We start from the raw sequence: 19,243 nt of genomic DNA on the forward strand, positions 1-19,243 counted from the left end.
AGGGATAGAACCCCTATCCTCACAGAGACAATGTTGGGTCCTTAACCCCCTGAGCCAGTGGGAACTCCAGAAATTGATTCTTTCATCAGGTCAGCCCTTTGTAAGTTTCCATCAGGCCTTTGGAAATCACAGACACAGACTATCTTTGAGGATTTCTGATAGACTAGACACCCAAAAGTTAGAGCTTCTGGTCTAGACCAACTATAGACGGTGAAAATGAAGCCAGGGTGAGGAAGCAGTTTGTCCAAGGTCACACGGGGAGTTGGTGGCAGATCTGGGGCTAGAAATAGGTCTCCCAACCTGGGTCCTGGAGCCTTTCTTCAGCACTTGGACCCCCTGCCAGCTCTTCAGCTCTAAAGGAAAAGTGCATGGAACCCGCCTCAGCTTTCTGGACTGGCTGATGTTTCTCCAGACCCACACTCAAATAGAATGGGGAATGACAGCTCATCACACCTGCTACAAAATTCAGATCATGTCAAGTGTGGGAAAACCCAGCTCACAAGTGACTCTGCCCTCCAAGTGACTCATCTTGGCAGTGGAATGGGCACTGGCCAAGGTCACAATGCCATCCTTAAGCCTTCCCGTGCTGTTTGCTTCCATCTCATGTTTAGCCAGAAAGTGCAATTACTCTTTATTCTTCAACAAGATTTTATTAACACATAGGAAAACAGGTGCCACTTAGGACAAAGGTTTATTTTCTTGTATTAGGCTGTGGATTGGGTGCTGGGATGGTGCTGAAGAGATAACAGTCTAGAGCAGACAAATAAACAGGGGATCAGAATACAGTGTGGTGAGTAGTAACTGAGCTGCATACCTGGGGGATTTCAGGAACAGAGCGAGGCCTCTTAACCTGGGCCAGGGGCTTCAAGGAAGCTTCTCGAAAAACCAGTGGGACTCAGCCAAGAGAAGAAGGGGGTGAAGAGGATGTTCCAGAAAGACAGACCCCCTCTGAACAAAGACCCAGGACATAAAAGGGCACAACACAAGTCGTTCTATTTCCTTGTGGCATGGAGGGCATGGCAGGTGGGGGATTAAAGAGAAATCTGAGGTGAAACCAGAGAGGTAGGTATGTGCTAGATCATGCGTGACTTGATGAGTTGTACCAAGGAGTTAAGTTTTATTTCAGGGCAATAAGGAAGTAGACATGGCAGGATGTTTAAGCAGGAGCATGACATGCTCACTCTAGAAAGATGTCTTGGGCATGAGGCAGAGGATTTGGAGAAGGAAAAGGCTGGTGGTACAGAGGTCAGTTAGGAGGCTGCGATTCTGCAGCAGGAAGAGGCGGGGCCTGGATTCAGACAGGGGCAGTCAGAACAGTGAGGACAGATGGGCTCAAGGCTATTGCAGACATATTTGTGAAAACCAGAAATTGCTCAAGAGACAAGCCAGCACTGGGCCTCCTGGTTTTCAGTGTAAACTACTCTCCCCTAGTACCCACATTTCAGCAGCCTCTGCTTCTGGAATCCGATTCATTTTAGATGGTTTCAGAACTCTCTCATATGGGCAAGAGGAAAATCTAGGTAAATTAAACCCTTTTCCTTTTACATTCACCCATCAAAAGTGAACCTGTTCACCCTAAGCTTTCAACAGGAAGATTTTCCTCTGAATTTTCTTAATCAGTGGGGGTAAGGTGATGGCGGTTCTGCAGCTCAAGTCTGCCCTAGATTGCTCCTTCAAAATGCCTGGGCTCTTGCTTGTTGATCCAAAACTAGATAGAGTGCACATGTTCAATGGCCAAGCCACACCCCCAACCCAGAGCATTGAGGCCTCTGGAGATGGAGCCCCGGCATCAACATTTGTTAAAACTCCCCAGGTGAGTCCAGGTGCAGCCAAGGTGGGGAACCCCTGAAGGAGAGGAAATGTACTAAGTGCCCCAGGAACTGCGTGGAATCCTCTTGCACTGAGGCCAGGAAAGGGGCATCTTAGTTCTCTGACTATGGGAATGTGATATTTTATGAAAAATTTCCTAAGGAACAAGAGGATAAAAACTTAAACAGAGTTCCCTAAAGTCAAGGTGAGAAGAGATTTGAAGGGTCCCATGGTTCTTCCCTCAACCCCAAGCTTGCCTATATGCATTGAAACATCTCTTTCAGGTATCTTCTTGTCTATCCTAATCTGGAGGCAATCCCAGGACACCCTGCCACCCTCACCACCACTGCACCCTCACCCTTATTCAAGCTCCCGCAACTTCCTGGAGGGGCCTTATTCAGTGAGTCCCAGTTTGCTAGGAGACCCAAGCACATGTAAATTGCACCTTTGGATACAACTTGAATTCTCTCCCCCCCCACCCCCACTCTCCATATTGCCTGTCTTTCTAAAACTCTCCATATGACATATGATCTGCTGCTAAGGGTAGTGCAGTGTCCCAGCAACCCATCCCAACCACTGCTCACTAGAGGCCAGCAGCCTGTGGTTGGAGAGGGGACCAAAAAGGAGCTGCTTCTCTGCTGGCAGTGCTGGACTCCTTCTCAGCCTCCCCGAGGAGAGTCAGCCAAGAAGGAATCTGCTGGCTCTGACGAGCAATGATCCATCCTCAGAGACTTCCAGCCGCTCATCTGTGAGCCATGAGGCATGTGGTGCCGTTGTTCCCTAGAGCAGGTGGAATCATGTTTCTTGTGGGCACTGAGGCCTGGCATGCAGCCAGTGGCCGTGGACACAGCATGACACTAAATCTCTCCCTTGTGATACTCAGGTGGTGGAGACAGAACAGGAAAGACAAGCTCCCACAGCTCCCAGGAGGGGCCAAGGATCCCGAATAGAAGGAGGTGAAGCTCCTTATTCCTGTCACCTAGACAGCCATGAAGTCTAAGGTCTAGAAAGGGCAGACCTTGCAGGGGCTTTGTTTAGTCCTATGGGAGGTGGGGGGCACGGGAGACCAACAGGACCTTTAAACTCCTCTTTAAGGCAGGTGGGGGGAGCCCTGCCCCAGGAGTGGGAGACCAGGATCCTCTTGCCTTTGGCTCCCAGCATCCTCTCCCTGAAGCCCCCATTCCAGCCTGCGGTGCCGTCTTCCTTCTCTTCTGAACTTTCCCCTGAAATTAGTTTTCTTCACTTCCTTCAGTAATGGGTTCGGCCATGCCATGTTGAGATAATCAGACATGGTTTTCCTGCTCTTCCTAAAAGGACTGATGCAACCCTGTGGAATGGCTTTGGTATCTTTGGGATGCAGAATTTTTAAATATTTATATGGTCAAATCTATTAATCTCTTCTTTTATTGTAACTGCCTTGGTGTCATGCTAAGAGAAACTTCCCTACCTCAAGATGACTGAAGGGGTTCAATTTTATTTTCCAAGAATATTTTATTTCACTCTTGAAGCCATTTGGAAGTAATATTGGTCCAAAGAGTGAGGTAGGGATGGAATGTTATTTTTTCCTAAAGAGCCATTGGTTCCAGGTCTGCTGGGTGAACTTATCCTTTCTTCATGCACTTGAAATGCCTCCTCTATAACAAAAAGAACATTCTTGTGTATTCTTGACATTATTATTTTGCTCCATTGATTGTTTTTGGTATTAGGATCATTTGGTTTGGGAAGCTTTGCGAAGTTAAATCCAACAGATTTAACTTCATTTATGAGGAGTCTTTGCAAGGCCTGACAAAAGAAAAATTACTGGCTGTTGACAAGGTGATTGGGACATGGCTTGGGGGTCTTCCCCTGTCCGACAGTTGGCCAGCAAGCCTGAAGAGCAATGACAAAAACGTCAGACAGAGAGTCAGAGGTGACCAGGGCTGCAGGACATTTGGAAATCACCTTCTGGTCCAAGGGTTTTCCTTCTCAGCTATGAGAACTGAGGCTCAGAAAGGTTAAGGCCCCATGTGTGGGGACTGGTAGACCTGGATAGGAACCTAAAGGGTCCTTCCATCAGCTGCTCAACCTGAACAGCTCCTGTGGCCTTTCCTGCCTTCCTGCCTTCCTGCTTCCTACCCCTATGCCAATGCTTGCCTTTTTATCTCTCATCTGGCTATTGACTTTTGCATCAACATCCCTCTCTCTGGTTCCTATTTCCTCTGTCTGATTGACAGAACATCTCTAGGTTGGGGATCATGTCACTCCTCTTTTGAAAACCCTGAGTCAGTGGCTCTTCACTGATGTTACAAAGAGTACAATGTTTAAGATTTCTATACTCTGCTCCAGCCAAACTATCTCTTGTTTTTCTCTGACATAACTTTAAGCTCCAACCAGACAGGACCTCTTGTCATGTCCTATGTACAGCTCCATGAACCCCCAACTGACCTTTATCTTTCCAGATCCCCTCCTAAACCATGTCTACTCCTCAAAGCCTGGTCGAAAGGTTAACAAAGTTGTTCACATTCCAGAAAGGTTAGGGAAGTTGTCCTAATCTGTCTTCCTCTGTGGTACCCAAGCCTAAAGATGTCTCTCCTTCCCCCAGGTGCTTCCTAGGTGTGTAATGCTCTCTGCCTCCCTGTCTAGTTATTTCCTAAAATGTGTGCTCCGTGGAGACAGAGATGGTGCCTTTCACATCCTCATCTTCCATGGTACCTCCCACAGGTGCTAAGTCCTCTGTGGCAGGTGCTGAATAATAGAGGACAAAGGGGCAAATGAAATATTCCCCTCTCTGCCACTCTTAGAGTCTTTATTACATCCCATGAGTGAGTATGGAATGCATTCCTAGATTACTCAATGACTTAATAAGGTTGCTAAAGCACTGGAGAAGATTTGGGGGAAATAGTGAAAGGAGCTGGCCTCCAGGAGTGGCAAATGAACTCTTGTTCAAAAAGAGGGTGAAGAAGTGCTCTGAAATCTATTGATATAAAGGTCTGAAGTCCAACAAAGTTGGAGACTGGACTATTAAAGGGCTGGGGTATGGGCATTTGGTTTAGGTTTATGACGAATATGAGAGGATGCTAACATTTATGCTTTCACATCAGTTACCTCAGTTAATTTTCACAATTTTGTGAAGAAGAGTCCATGTTATTATCATACTCACTTACAGATGAGAATATTGAGATTCAGAAAAATTACGTAAGTTGCACAGCTCACAAGTAGGGTTTGGAAGGCAGCCATGCTCGATACTATATCACCAATACAGCTTAGGATTTGAATCCAAGGCTTTCTCTTTCCCAGGCTGATGTTTCTTCCATTTTATCAAGCTACCTTCGATATGGGCTTAACAGAAGGTGTGGCACATAATGAGTATTTAATCTTAGTTCTCCTCATTATGGGCCAATAATATGATATGCCAAAATTAATTTGCATGGCCTACATTAGTGGAAGGGTTCTTCCTGGATCAAGGAAGGACCAGTCCTGTGCTGATCCAAGCCAAGCTGCCCATGCTTGTAACACTGGGCTTGGAGGAGCCAGGAAGGCAGAGTTAGAGCCCCATCCACCATCTCCTACTGCCTCCCAGGTCAACCACCCTGGGCATCTTGCTTCTCCTGGAAAGAGTGGGTAAGAATGAACACCCCATATTGCTGGTTCTAGCGATTTAATGAGGTAATGTAGAGGAAGCAATCAGCACTGAGACTGTCACTTAGGACCTGCTCAGCAATGCTGGTCCCCTCGCCTTTGGGCTCTGGACATAAAAGGAACTTGCTAAAGTGGACCATGCTCACCCCAAGAGGGGAGCATCCCAGAGCATAGGTACTGGAGGAGTGTTACCCGGACAGATCAGGTCTGGAGAGTGGAGCCCACAGCATGGGGCAGTGAAACAGCATCCTTCATGACTCTAGGTCCAGCAGTTCCTCCCAAAGCCACCTGGGACCCACAGGCTTTCTGGAACTCACTTTTCTCCTGGGTATCAGCTTGGTTTTTTCTGGTCAATGTGAAACATAGTAACAAGGGTCTGGAAGCAAATTATTGGTGATTATTGATTTAATAATATTAATAAAACTGTATGAGTTAAAAAATATTTGGTATCCAACCCGGTAGGTTCTCTCCTACTGTTGTTTACACAGTTGATAGATGCTGATGCATTTGTTTGGGGTTACCTTGAGATGAAAATCTGCAGCTATCTCTCCATGGATCACCCTGGCAGGACCCAGGGGTCCTGCACCTGTTCTCCATGTGGACACTTTGCTCTATGCACAGCTACAGGGAGCCTGACTCTCCCCAAGTCCTCTTGTAAGCACCAAGTCACCAGAGAACTTTGGGGAGAAAATGTAGGAGAATCACCTCCAAACCCCCTCCCTCTTGGTGAGCCCCCTCTGAGCAGGTGGCACATTGCAGGACAAATGACAGAGGCAACACGTCATGTGTGCCCTCCTCCTGATACTGCCTCTTCTCGCTAATCTCCAGAGTACAGCATGGAGTACCTTCCATCCTCAAGAGACACAGCTATTGCCTCTTCAGTAAGGAGAGGTTGCAGCCCAAGAATTGCATCTGGGGAGCCCTCTTAGCCACTCAACTTAGCAGGCACCAATCTCCTTAGTATCACAGGAGTCCTCCCCAGCCTGTCCTTAATACGTACTCCCACAGACCCATCCTATTAAACTGCATTTGGTGTCTTCCAGGGAACAGGGTTTCTTGCTCCACACGGCTAATACTCTCACTGCCAGACTTAATTATCTCAGTAACTCAAGCTCAAATTAAAAGCTAGCGATGGGTCCACTTTCACCCCACCATGAATGAGTAATCTTTCCCTTTGGAGATGCCTTTGCAAAAAGTGCTCCCTGAAGGCATCTGCACTGAATTACTATGTTCCTCTCAGGCTCTGGATGCCGGGAGCGCTGTGCGCTTCTGCTTCAAGTGGATGAGACCGTCCACCTTCCTCCTTTCTTCCCTCCTTCTCTCCCAGTTCAAGTTGCATTCCTGGTCAGGGAAACCGTGGGTCCCACACCAGTGCAGTTATGATAGGCGGAAAGGGCCCTGGGCTTGCTTGCTTGTTTGCTTGCTTTTCTTTTTCTTTTCTTTTTTTCTTTTTCTTTTTCTTTCTTTTTTTTTTTTTTTTTTTTTTTTTTTTTTTTTTTTTGCTTTTTAAGGACGCACCTGTGGCATATGGAAATTCCCAGGTTGGGGTCCCATTGGAGCTACAGCTGCCAGCCTACACCACAGCCACAGCAACTCAGGATCCAAGCTGCATCTGTGACCTAAACCACAGCTCCCAGCAATGCGGGATCCTTAACCCACTGATTGAGGCCAGGGATCGAACCCTCACCCTTGTGTATACTATGGATTCGTTTCTGCTGCACCAGAACAGGAACTCCCCTGGGCTTTTTTGAGAGCTGACTCTGCTGTGTGACTCTGCTCAGTCCCACTCTCTTGAACCACAATTCTTCATCTGCAAAATGGGAATCCTTCCCTTCCTCACTGGGTGGCAGTTGGTATCAAAAGAGGAGAAAAAGCCATGAAAGTGCTTCCTAAACAGTGACCTCTAATAACATGTTATTCGTTTCTGTTAAATGACCTCCGATGGTAAGAAGATTGCATGAGAACACTGCGTAGGTACTGGGAGCTACCAGGTTCCAGACTTAAAACACTGAAAAAAAAAAAATCCTATTCCCTTTAGAGTCCTGGAAGAGGAAAAAAAAATTGTCTGCTTGCAAAACAGGAATAAAGAAAGTAACAGTATTAGTAACTATAATGGGAGTTCCCATTGTGGCTCAGTGGGTTACAAACCCAAGGATGCAGGTTCAATCCCTGGCCTTAATCAGGAGTTGGAATCTGGTGTTGCCGTAAGTTGCAGTGTAGGTAGCAGATACAGCTCAGATCCGGCCTTGCTGTGGTTATGGCTGTAGCATGTGCCAGCAGCTGCAGCTCCAATCTGACCCTTGGCCTAGGAACTTCTGTAGGCCTCAGCTGCAGCCCTAAAAAGAAAAAAAAAATAATGATCATGACAATAGCTGATATTTATCTAATACTTCCCATGAGGCAGGCACCACTCCACCATCGGAGGGGTTCAAATCGTTTCTTCCCCTGCATGCTCTGCTGGAGCTGGCTGGTACAGGCTTGGGAGGATGACTGCTAAAGGTAGAGGAATTTCCTGGGCCGTCATTAGACCACAAGTGAAAACTGACCATGATGAGAGTATTTACACTAGGGAAATTGGCAAATGTTACAAATTAGGGCTTTTTGTTCACTTATTTACTTATCGAGCTGGTTTACCAGGATTTATATATTTTCTATCTTTTACAGCTGGGACATCGAGGCCCAGAGAGATTAGATGAAGATAATATAATAATCCTTCAATATTGAAATGTTCAGCATAGGTTGCTGCTACTTCTCCCCCTTTTTCTTCTAAGTTTTCCATTTACTTTCTATTGTTGTTCATAATTAGTTCATTAGAAATAACAATAATAAAAACCCATTTCTCAGATTTCCTACAGGTCAGACACAGGGCTAGAAGCCTTGGAGCTTTGGATACCTGGCTTCTAGCCTCTACAGTTAATGGGAAGACAAACATGTGAACAGGTGGTTCTCAATTCCGGCTTCCCCTCTGAATCACTCCTTAGGAAAAAAGTTCTTCCTCCTGAGAAGAACACAGTCAAATCATGGAAAGACCACACCAATGAAAGGAATGGTCAGGCCCCATGGGTTGCTCAGTTTACAAAGACTTTAGAATTACCTGTCATAAAGGCACCTGAGGAGCACTGGAAATTTCTGTGAAAATTGAAGCCCAGAGAGGTAAGGACAAAGCAGATTAGGGCCAGAGCCAGGGGTGATACCCAGCCAGGGCTCCGCCCAGCCCTCCAGGCTGCCCTTCCTCCCGCACAGCCCAGGTCCTGTGGCTGTCTCTCTTGAGCCCCACTATACATCCACTTTTCTCTCCTTTTTCCTCCCTTCCCTCTTTCATTTCTCAGATATTTAATGACCACAGGGCACAGGTCCTGGCAGTTAATTAGGGCTCAATAAATGTGTTGGATGGATGGATGGATGAATGGCTGTATTCCTCACAATTCTGGGCTCTGGGGGCTACAGGAATGAATGAGACAAGGTCTCAGCCTCAAGATGCTCAAAATCTAGGGTCTAGTTGGAGGCATGGTGGGATGGAGGAGAGAGCACAGGATTGCATGGGGACCAATATGCATCAGAAACCTGGATCTACATGGAATATGGGTAAAGGACTTGACTAGCATGACTCCCAGCTTCCTCATCTGTAAATTGCAGGTGCCAATGCCCTCGTCATGAGGTTGTGCTGAGATTTAAATGACATCATGTATAAATTCATCTAAGAAGTCTCCTGTCCAGGAGGAGGGATACAATACTATTGTTGAAGGAATGCAATACTATTGTTCATGCCTTAGACCAAGAGTTGGAAAGCAAAAGAGCCAAGAAGACAGGAGTCTAAAGCTGGGGCTTCATGTCAGATGGTGGCTCATCTCAAGGAGAAATCTAACTCCTGGTGACAGCTTTCTCAGCATTCTTCCTTCTTCATGGAGTCTGCTCCTAGCCCGGACATGTCAAGGCTAGGCAGCCAACAGCAAGCTCAGCACTTCCCTGTTATAAATGGCTGAGATGATCAGATATCCCTCAATACCCAGAGATTCCTGGCCCAGGCTTAACTAGTAAATCTCTCTCCATGGCACTGCCTTTCATTCTTCCTTACTCAAAGCAGAGTCTCAGCAAATGTTTGTTAGACAAAATTATCTTTTAAGTAAATACACACGCAAACACACATTCTCTTTGACCTCATTTCCCTTCCAGGAACACACTCTTCTAAAATGAAAATGCCGGAGTTCCCTTCGTGGCTCAGCGGTTAATGAACCCGACTAGGATCCATGAGGAAGCGGGCCTCGCTCATGGGGTTAAGGATCCGGTGTTGCTGTGAGCTGTGGTGTAGGTCGCAGATGCGGCTCAAATCCGGCGTGGCTGTGGCGTAGGCTGGCAGCTACAGCTCTGATTTGACCCCTAGTCTGGGGACCTCCACATGCCGTGAGTGCAGCCCTAAAAAGAAAAAAATAAAATAAGATCAAATGAAAATGCCCAGCCTAATGCATAGTAATTTCTGGGCTTTCTTTGGGTAATTTTCAGCTGCTAGAGTGGTTATGGGGGGATTTGCCAGTGGATTGCCCCCTAACAATACACACACACACACACACACAATTCTTCTTTACTGTACTCTAGGGTTTTTGTTGTTGTTGTTGTTGTTATTTGGGTTTTTTTTTTTTCTTTTTCTGCCACTGATATTATACTAACCACATTTTGTAAATACATACTTACGTATTTATTATATGTTTTCTATTACTCAATTGTAAACTTCTGAAGGGCAGAGATCTTGTCTGTTTTATTCAGCAATGAAATCTCCAAGATGTGCACACAGCCTGATGTTTGGGAGCAGGCAGGAGATGGGTGAATGGATGAATGAATGGATGGATGAGTGAGTGATCAGCCTTGGTGGGCTTAGAAATGTATGATGCATTACCTGAGCTTTGCTCTGAGCTGTGTGGGCCAAGATGACCATGGACCAAGGGTGGGGCACTGGCCTCCAGTGTAGCTGCTCAGGCCAGGGGTAGCGGGAGATGATGTACTAGAGTGCAAGAGGGAAATATTAGGACTTCTTTCTGCATTTATTTTTACCTGAAGAAAAAGGAAGAAAAAAAGAAAGAAAGAGAAAGAGAGAAAGAAAGAAAAGAAAGAAAGAAAGAAAGAAAGAAAGAAAGAAAGAAAGAAAGAAAGAAAAAAGGAAAAGAAATTCCAGTTTTTCTGATATAGCTGGTTGTTTTTTTTTTTTTTTTTTTTTTTTTTTTTTTTGCCTTTTTGCCATTTCTTGGGTCACTCCCGTGGCATATGGAGGTTCCCAGGCTAGGGGTTGAATAGGACCTGCAGCCTCCGGCCAATGCCAGAGCCACAGCAATGCAGGATCCAAGCCGTGTCTGTGACCTACACCACAGCTCACGGTAACGCTGGATCCTTGACCCACTGAGCGAGGCCAGGGATCAAACCCACAACCTCATGGTTCCTAGTTGGATTCGTTAACCACTGCGTCAGGATGGGAACTCCCTATGGCTGGTTTATTGAGTGGTCTAATCTCAGTAAATACAAGCAGGAAACAGCTTTATTTTTCTTCCACAGTTACTTTCAAAAACGTGCCTTCTTCAATCTCCTTTTCCATCTTTGACAACATCTCAGGCAGGAAGCTAGCTTTTTGGTCATTTTCAGCAATTTGAACGGTCTCATTTTCGGGGACTAAAAAGTTCAGGCCAAACTGAACGTCTTAAACTTCAAACTCACATCCGATGAAATAATCGTTCTCTCCCCTGTCTCAGGGCTAATTCCCGGCTTGAGGACTTGCAACAGGAAACGGGATGTTCTTTCACTCTTCCTCCGTGTGTTCCCTGCCCATTGGCAGCTCCTCCAGCTTGGGAGCAATGGAGGGGGCATCAAAGGAAAAGCATCCAGGTCTTGCATGATTGTTTATGCTATTTTTTCCTCTTTTAAAAATTTTTATTGGAGTATAGTTGACTTACAATGTTAACTTCAAGTATCCAGCAAAGTGACTCAGTTATACATATACATATATCCATTCTTGTTCAGATCCTTTTCCCGTGTAGGTTATTACAGAATATTGAGTAGAGTTCCCTGTGCTATACAATAGGTCCCTGTTATTTATCAATTTTGTATATGTCGTGTGTATCCCAGCCTCCTTATTTATCCTTTTTCTAAGGTTTCCCCTTTGGTAAGCATAAGTTTGGTTTCAAAATCTTTGAGTCTGTTTCTGTTCTGTGAATAAGTTCTTTCGTATCATTTTTGTTAGCGTCCACATATTAATGATCTTATATGATATTTGTCATTCTCTGCCTGACTTATTTCTCTTAGCATGAAGAAATAATCTCTAGGTCCATCTATGTTGCTGCAAATGGCATTATTTCATTCTTTTTATGGCTGAGTAATATTCCATTATATATATATATATATATGTATCATATCTTTTTGTTTGTTTGTTTGCTTTTAATTTTTAGGGCCATATCTGCGGCATATGGAGGTTAGGGGTCAAATTGGAGCTGTAGCTGCCAGCCTACACCACAGTCACAGCAACTTGGGATCTGAGCCACGTCTGTAACCTATGCCACAGCTTATGGCAACTGTATGTCCCTGACCCACTAAGCGAGGCCAGGGATCAAACATTCTTGCTCATGGATACTAGTCAGATTCGTTCCCGCTGTGCCACAACGGGAACTCCTGTACCATATCTTCTGTATCCATTCCTCTGTTCATGAACATTTAAGTTGCTTCCATGTCTTGAAAATAGTGCTGCTACGAACACTGGGGTACATGTATCTTTTCAAATGATGATTTTCTCCAGATAGATGCCCAGGAGTGGGACGGCCGGATCATATATGGTAGTTCTATTAGTTTATGCTCCTTTAATCTGACTGCTGGTGCCTTCTGTCTGGGTAGCCATCCACCAACTCCTGTCTGTTTCATGGCATGTGTCTGGGTGTTATTTGGTGATGTCCATGCCCTACACGCCCCCCCCCCGCCCCAGCACCATGAAGGCACACCCACTACACTCACTGTCCCTGTCATTTAGCAATGTGCTCTCTGAGTGACCTCTTGCAAACCTCCCTTCTGTAAATCTCCAGCTTTTTAGGGTTGGAATTTCCTCAGCTCCAGAGGCCAGCATCTTGGAAGATGTCCCTCCATATACGTCATAGCTGAGAGTCCTTTGAACCATCCCCTTGGCCCGTGGCGCCTCATGCATCCTGGCCCAGCCAGTCAGTGTCAGTGCAGGCTGCTCCCACCTTGGCCTCTTTTCTTGTCCTGCATCACAGGCAGCCCCAGTCAGCCTCCTCCCTGCACACTCCCCTGGGTGTCTGGTGGCCTCCAGGCATTATGTGCTTCTTGGGATGCTCTTTGTCTCACTCGAGGAACTGCTCTCACAATGCCTTCTTGTGATACGATTCCCCTCAGGAGCTCAGCAAGCAGCAGGCAGAGAGTGGGTTCCATAGTCCCCTTTTTTGCAGACACCTCTAATTCTTTTAGCAGTTCTCTTAAGTCCCCTCTCTTGGCCTGGAGTAAGTGCCTCCCTTTCCCTCCACAGGGAGCAGAGGAAAAAGCAAAAGACTTCTCTACTTTCATGAATTTCCTGACATCAATGAACTCCTTTGAAACGTCTAGGCCAGGGTTTGATGAACTCAAGACAAGTCTTGCTGTCAAAGTCCTACCTGAATATCTTTTGCAGCTTTCTTTAGAATGAGGTGTGGGGGGGTCTTTATTCCACATTCTCTTTGTGAGTATAAGTGGTAAATGAGCAAACAAAATGTATTGGGAAGGGATCCTCAAATTTTTTCTTATTGATAGATACTCTTTCAAAAAAGCTTGGAAACTGCTGGTCTCAAAAGAACTTGTAAAAAGATAGTTTGTGACTTGAAGAACCAGACTTGGCAAAAATATTTTTGAAAACACAAAATTCTATTTCATGTATTAACTGATGATTTGATGCCATGGTAGTGTAATCACAACATGAGAATCTTTACAATTTGAAATAGTATATATATATATACACACACACACTATCTATACATATGTATATAACTATATATACTTATTTTTACATATATAAATATATATACTTATTTTTTATATGTATATAAATATACATACATATTTTTTCCTGAAATGACGAGAGCAGGAGGGACTGGTTTTGACATCTGATGAAAAGTTCCCCCAAAACGCTCACTCCATTGAAAGTGATATGATTTCTAAATATCGCCAGGTTAATCTAAAAGAAGTTTGCGTCTTATTTAAGATTTCAGGTAACTAGACCCAGCAGATATTGGACACCAACTTATATATACATGATTTTGATTAAAATAAATATAGGGACTAAATAGATGCTCTCTGGTGGGATGCAAAGTAGAAAACATCACAATCAAGCCAAACTGAGAAGCCCTTCTCATCGGGGATGTGCTATGCAATCAGCACCTGGGGAGAGTTGCCCCAGAGGTCATGGGCCAAGGCACTTGTCTTGTTAAGTTGGATACAAACACAGGCATGGCAGAAATGTTTAAAGATAACACCAGCTTTTCTTCTGGAAATATCTGCCCTATAATATAAAATGTTGTGAATTAAATGTTACCATCTAAATAAAAGAATTTTGAAAGGTAGACTATTTATCTTTTTAGCTTGTGCCCCTAGCAGAGGACTGAGTGTAATAAGGTATCCTATCTGTGAGTGGACCAAGTAAGTGAATGATACACCAGGAAGGCATACACCCCGGCTTGAGCAATGTCTTCTGTTCAGGTAGTGGAAGATCAGACCATTTAATTAGTCAATTTGTTTTTGTTCTTTGTTTTTGAAATAAAAATATCTTTTTTTTTACATTGAAATATAGTAGATTTACAATGTTGTGTTAGTTTCAGGTGTACACCAAAGAGATTCAGTTTTATATTATGTATATATATATGCACACACACACACATATAAAAACTTTCAGATTCTTTTCCCTTATAGGTTATTACAAAATATTGAGTATAGTTCCCTGTGCTACCATATGATCCTACAATCCTGTAATCCCACTCCTAGACATATAGCCAGAGAAAGCCATAAGTCAAAAAAATATATGCACCCCAATGTTCACTGTAGCACTATTTACAGTAGCCAAGACATGGTGTCAACCTAAGAGTACATCGACAGATGAATGGATAAGGAAGCTGTGGTACAATGAGAAATTATTCAATCATAAAAAAGAGTGAAATAATGCCATTTGCAGCAACATGGATGGACCTAGTGATTACCACGCTAAGTGAAGTAAGTCAGGCAGAGAAAGATAAATATCATATAATATCACATATATGTGGAATTAAAAAAAAAAGATACAAGTGAACTTATATACAAAGCAGAACTAGACCCATAGACATAGAAAACAAACTTATGGTTACCAGAGGGGAAAGTGAGGTAGGGATAAATTAGGGGTTTAGGATTAACATATACACACTACTAGATATAAAATAGTTGACCAACAAGGACTTACTATATAGCACAGGAAACTATATTTTAAGGTCAGACCCTGAAAAAATTTAACCCGATCTCGAAAATCAAAAATGGGGACATTTGCAGCTTCCTAAAACACAAATAAACCGCTGAGATTTCCATAGACAGAAGCCAAACCCCAGGGAGCTTATTTCCAATCTAGCCTCTTCATTCAGTTTCCCCAAGAGTGTTAATTTCACTTGCCCACGGGAAGTGCCAAGACATTTTTAACCAGCAAGGTCACAAAACTCTAACCAGATTGATGTGTGAAATGTCTGATGTTTATTTTATCTGTGCTTTGCATTGAGTTAAAACTTGGCTGCCAGAGAACTGGGCCAAGCGGCCTTCTTTCACAGCTGTTTCTCTACAAAGCAATTTCACAAAGACAGGATGTTGTCCTAAAAAAGCATCTTTTTGGTTCTCGGCTGGACAGGCCAGCAGCTGGCTGAGTGTCACAAACAAACCAGAAAAGTATGGTCAGGGATGCCAGCTCACTAGGGAAGCTGGGTCTATGGCTTCAAAGACAGATGTGGGGGGAGGTAATAAATAATGTGGGGAGGTTGCTGATTTCACAGAGGGCCCAGGAAAGCAAAGGCTGGAAATAGTAAGGGTTCTAGGGCGGGGAGCACTGCGCTGGTTAGGGAGCATCGAGGGATATAAAGCCAGAGGTAAGGAAACAAGTGAGCACAGACCGCAGAGTTGTCTCCCAGATCTGAAAAATCCCATTTGACTTAGTTGTGCTAACATCAGGAAAATGATCATCACGGTGGGACAAGGCACAGCAGACTTTTATTGAGCCTTCACTCCCAGGTGCTGTACTAAGGGCTTTTTGGGTGCATTTTCCCATTTGATGTCTGTGAGACTCTGAGATGAAAAGCTTCCTTTCTCTCAAATACAGATGAGGAAACTGAGACTCAGAGACAGGAAATAACTCATCCCAAATCCACAGCTAGGGTATGAAAGCTAGCGTACAAATCTAGTTCATCTAGCTTGAAAGCAGGTTTCTAAACAATGGCTTTTTTTTTTTTTTTTTTTTTCAGTTCTCAAATAAGAAACAAACAGCAACACTGCAGTGCAGAGGGGAGAAGATGGCTCTTTCAATGAAATGCTTCTGGGTCAATTGGCTATTCATAGAGGAAAAAAGACATATTTTAACGCCTACCTCTTACCACACACATAAATCAATCCCAGTTGATCAATAAGCTTTCAGAAGAAAACACAGGAGAACATCTTCATTCCCTTGGAATAGGTAACAATCTCTTACATGGGGAAAAAATGTCACTAACCGTAAAGAGTCAAATCGAGAAACTGGATGAGAGTCTTTTCTCAGTATCCACGGGGGATCGGTTCCAGAACCCACCATAGATACCAAAATCTGTGTATGCTGCAGAGCCGGGCAGTCCTCCATTCCTCTTCCAAGGATCTGATCAACCATGGGTTGTAAACACAGCACTACCTGTTGTAAGTGAACCCATGCAGTTCAAGCCCGTGTTGATCAAGAGTCAATGGCATATTAAAATCAAGAACTTCTGCTCATGAAAAACATACCATGGAGAAAGTAAAAAGGCAGCCTACAGAGTGGAAGAAGATATTTGTAACACAGATAGAACTAATATCCAGAATATATAAAAAAAAACTTTTGTAAATCTGTAAGAAAGAGAAAGCCCAGAAGAAAATACGCAAAAGGCTCAAAGAGACACTTCACAGAAACAGAATATCCAAATGGCCAATAAACTTAATGAAAAATGGCTTGTTATTACTCATCAGGGAAATGCAAATTAAAATCTATATGCAATCCAGCAACACACCCATAAGAATCACCAAATTTTAAAAGATGGGAAATACCTCATATTGGCAAGGATGTGGAGCAACCAGAACTCTCATAGCTGCCAGTAGTTAAATTGGCACATGATCTTTGGAAAATAGTTTGGTGGTATCTACTAGAGCTGAATATACACATATTTTATATATAAGTTCTCTCCTAGTATAGAATGTATACATGTTCACCAAAAGACATGTACAGGAATATCGATAGCTATTCAGAACAGCTGAAATCAGAAAACCTCCCAGATACCTGTAACAATAGAATGGGAAAATAAATTATAGTATACTCACAACATAACCATGGGAATGTGTGAACTACTACCACGTGCAACAATAGAGGGATCAAGCCTACAAACATGGTATTGAATGACAGCAGGCAGACACTAATGAGTATATTCCGCATGTTTCCTTTATGGAAAGTAAGAAATCAGACAAAATTCTTCTAGGCTATTAGAAGTCAGGTTAGTGGTTACTTGGAGAAGGGTGTAGGAACAAGCCTGGGTTATCAGGAAGACTGGACTTCTCAGGTGTGATATCCTATTTACTGATCTATGTGCTGCTGCAAAGGTATATTCACTTGGTAAAAATTTATTGAGCTGTGTAGTTATTATAAAGGCCGGCTATTGCCACAACAAACCACCCCCATACCCAGTGGCAGGCAATAAGTATTTACTTCCTGCTGACTTCTTGTGGGTAGAGTTCTGGGTTGGGCTGGGCTGGCTTTGGCTCTAAGCTGCTGGATGAGGGCAGGGCCACTCCACACGACTCGCTTCCTCCTTTAACTGGCAGCTCTCCGAGGTATGTTCTTTTAAGGTGAAAGGCAGGATCCCAAGATGGGTGAAAGAAAATATACAGGTCTCTTAAGGTCTAGGCTAGGAACCCATGTCCTTTGACTGCTGCCCACATTCCATTGGCCAAAGCCAATCATGTGGCCAAGTCCAAACTCACTGGGGAAATAGGCTTCTCTCATGGAAGTCAATGTGAAGCGTGAAAATTTGGTGAATACTAATCTCATTTGGGAGACTTCTCAGAGGTGCAGTTTTCCATGTGAATTTCATGTTTCAAAAAAATTTTTTTTTAAGGAAACCAAAAAAAGGTGTAGGAACAGCTATACTCCCTTGTCCTCACCCCTTACTCCTCCTGGTCTTTAGTGAAGAAGGGATGTGCTTATGAAAAGTCTCCGTACAAGCCCAGGGAAGAAAGGAAGGAAGAACATGCAATTCCCTCGCACACAATGCACTTTTTCTCTGCTGGGTTGAGAGAAATGTCTCCGTGGTCAGCCACCCCTGCTGGAGGAACGGAGTACCAGTTCACCTTCCTCCAGATGCAGCTGAAGGGCGGACCCCCGGTTTTCCCAGTCCCTGCGGCTCACCTTCAATGGCTCCCTCTCACAGTGAAATTGCTTAACAAAAGTAGAACTTTTTCAACCAGAAGGAAGGAGCTGCCTATTTATTTATTTATTTAGAGGAGAAAAGTCAAACAAAAGTTGAATAACAGGGATACTTGGCAGAGACTCAGGAAAACTGAGTATCTCAGCAAAACGGCGAAATCCCTTACCTTAAATTCCATTTTCGGCTGAAGACAAAAGAGGAACTGAGAAACTAGTGAATATAACAAAAAAAAAAGCAGACTCACAGACGCAGAGAACAAGCCAGGGGCCACCGGGGGTGGGGGGTGGGGGTGGGGGGTGGGAGTGGGGAGGGGCAATCTAGGGCTAGGGGATTAAGAAGTTACAAACTACTCTGTACAAAATAAGCTACACGGATGTATTGTGCAACATGGGGAATAGAGTCAACAGTTTATAATAACCATAAATGGGGTATAACATTTAAAGATTGTGAATCACCATTTTGTACACCTGCAACCTACACAACATTGTATAGCAACTATATGTCAGTTAAAAAATAAAGATGTTGGAGTTCCCGTAGTAGTGCAGTGGTTAATGAATCCGACTAGGAATCATGAGGTTGCGGGTTTGGTCCCTGGCCTTGCTCAGTGGGCTAAGGATCCAGCATCGCCGTGAGCTGTGGTGTAGGTCGCAGATGCAGCTCGGGTCCCGCATTGCTGTGGCTCTGGCGTAGGACAGCAGCAACAGCTCCTATTTGGCCCCTAGTCTGGGAACCTCCATGTGCCACGGGAGCGGCCCTAGAAAAGGCAAAAAGACAAAAAATTTAAAAAAAAATAAAGATGTTGCTGCACCATGGTGTTCTTTGTGGCACTATTTACAATATCCAAGACCTGGAGGCAACCTAAATGTCCATTGACAGAAGAATGGATAAAGAAGATATGGTATGTTTACAATGGAATATTACTCAGCTAGAAAAAAGAATGAAATCATGTCATTTGTAGCAACATGGATGGACCTAGAGATTATCATATTAAGTGAAGTCAGGCAGTGAAAGACAAACATCATATATCACTTATATGTGGAATCTAAAAAAAGGATACAAATGAACTTACTTGCAGAACAGAAACAGACTCACAGACTTTGAAAACAAACTTTTGGTTACCAAAGAAGACAGGTGGGAGTGGGAGAGGGATGGACTGGGGG

At 44.0% G+C, this 19,243-nt stretch overlaps 1 long non-coding RNA gene across 2 annotated transcripts in view; it reads left to right on the plus strand.

Annotated features, from left to right (window-relative positions):
* The window catches only part of LOC110256392, a 31,171-nt gene extending 12,823 nt beyond the window's left edge, over nt 1-18,348 (plus strand). The window contains exon 4 of one of the 2 annotated variants that reach the window (XR_002337832.1): nt 15,909-18,348. This is a non-coding gene — a long non-coding RNA (uncharacterized LOC110256392). Of the gene's footprint in view, nt 1-9,600; nt 9,636-15,908 lie in introns of those variants that run through there. The other variant, XR_002337833.1, reaches the window with a different exon arrangement.

This window comes from Sus scrofa, chromosome 13 (assembly GCF_000003025.6).
Source record: "Sus scrofa isolate TJ Tabasco breed Duroc chromosome 13, Sscrofa11.1, whole genome shotgun sequence".
In the NCBI taxonomy this organism is placed as follows: domain Eukaryota; kingdom Metazoa; phylum Chordata; class Mammalia; order Artiodactyla; family Suidae; genus Sus; species Sus scrofa.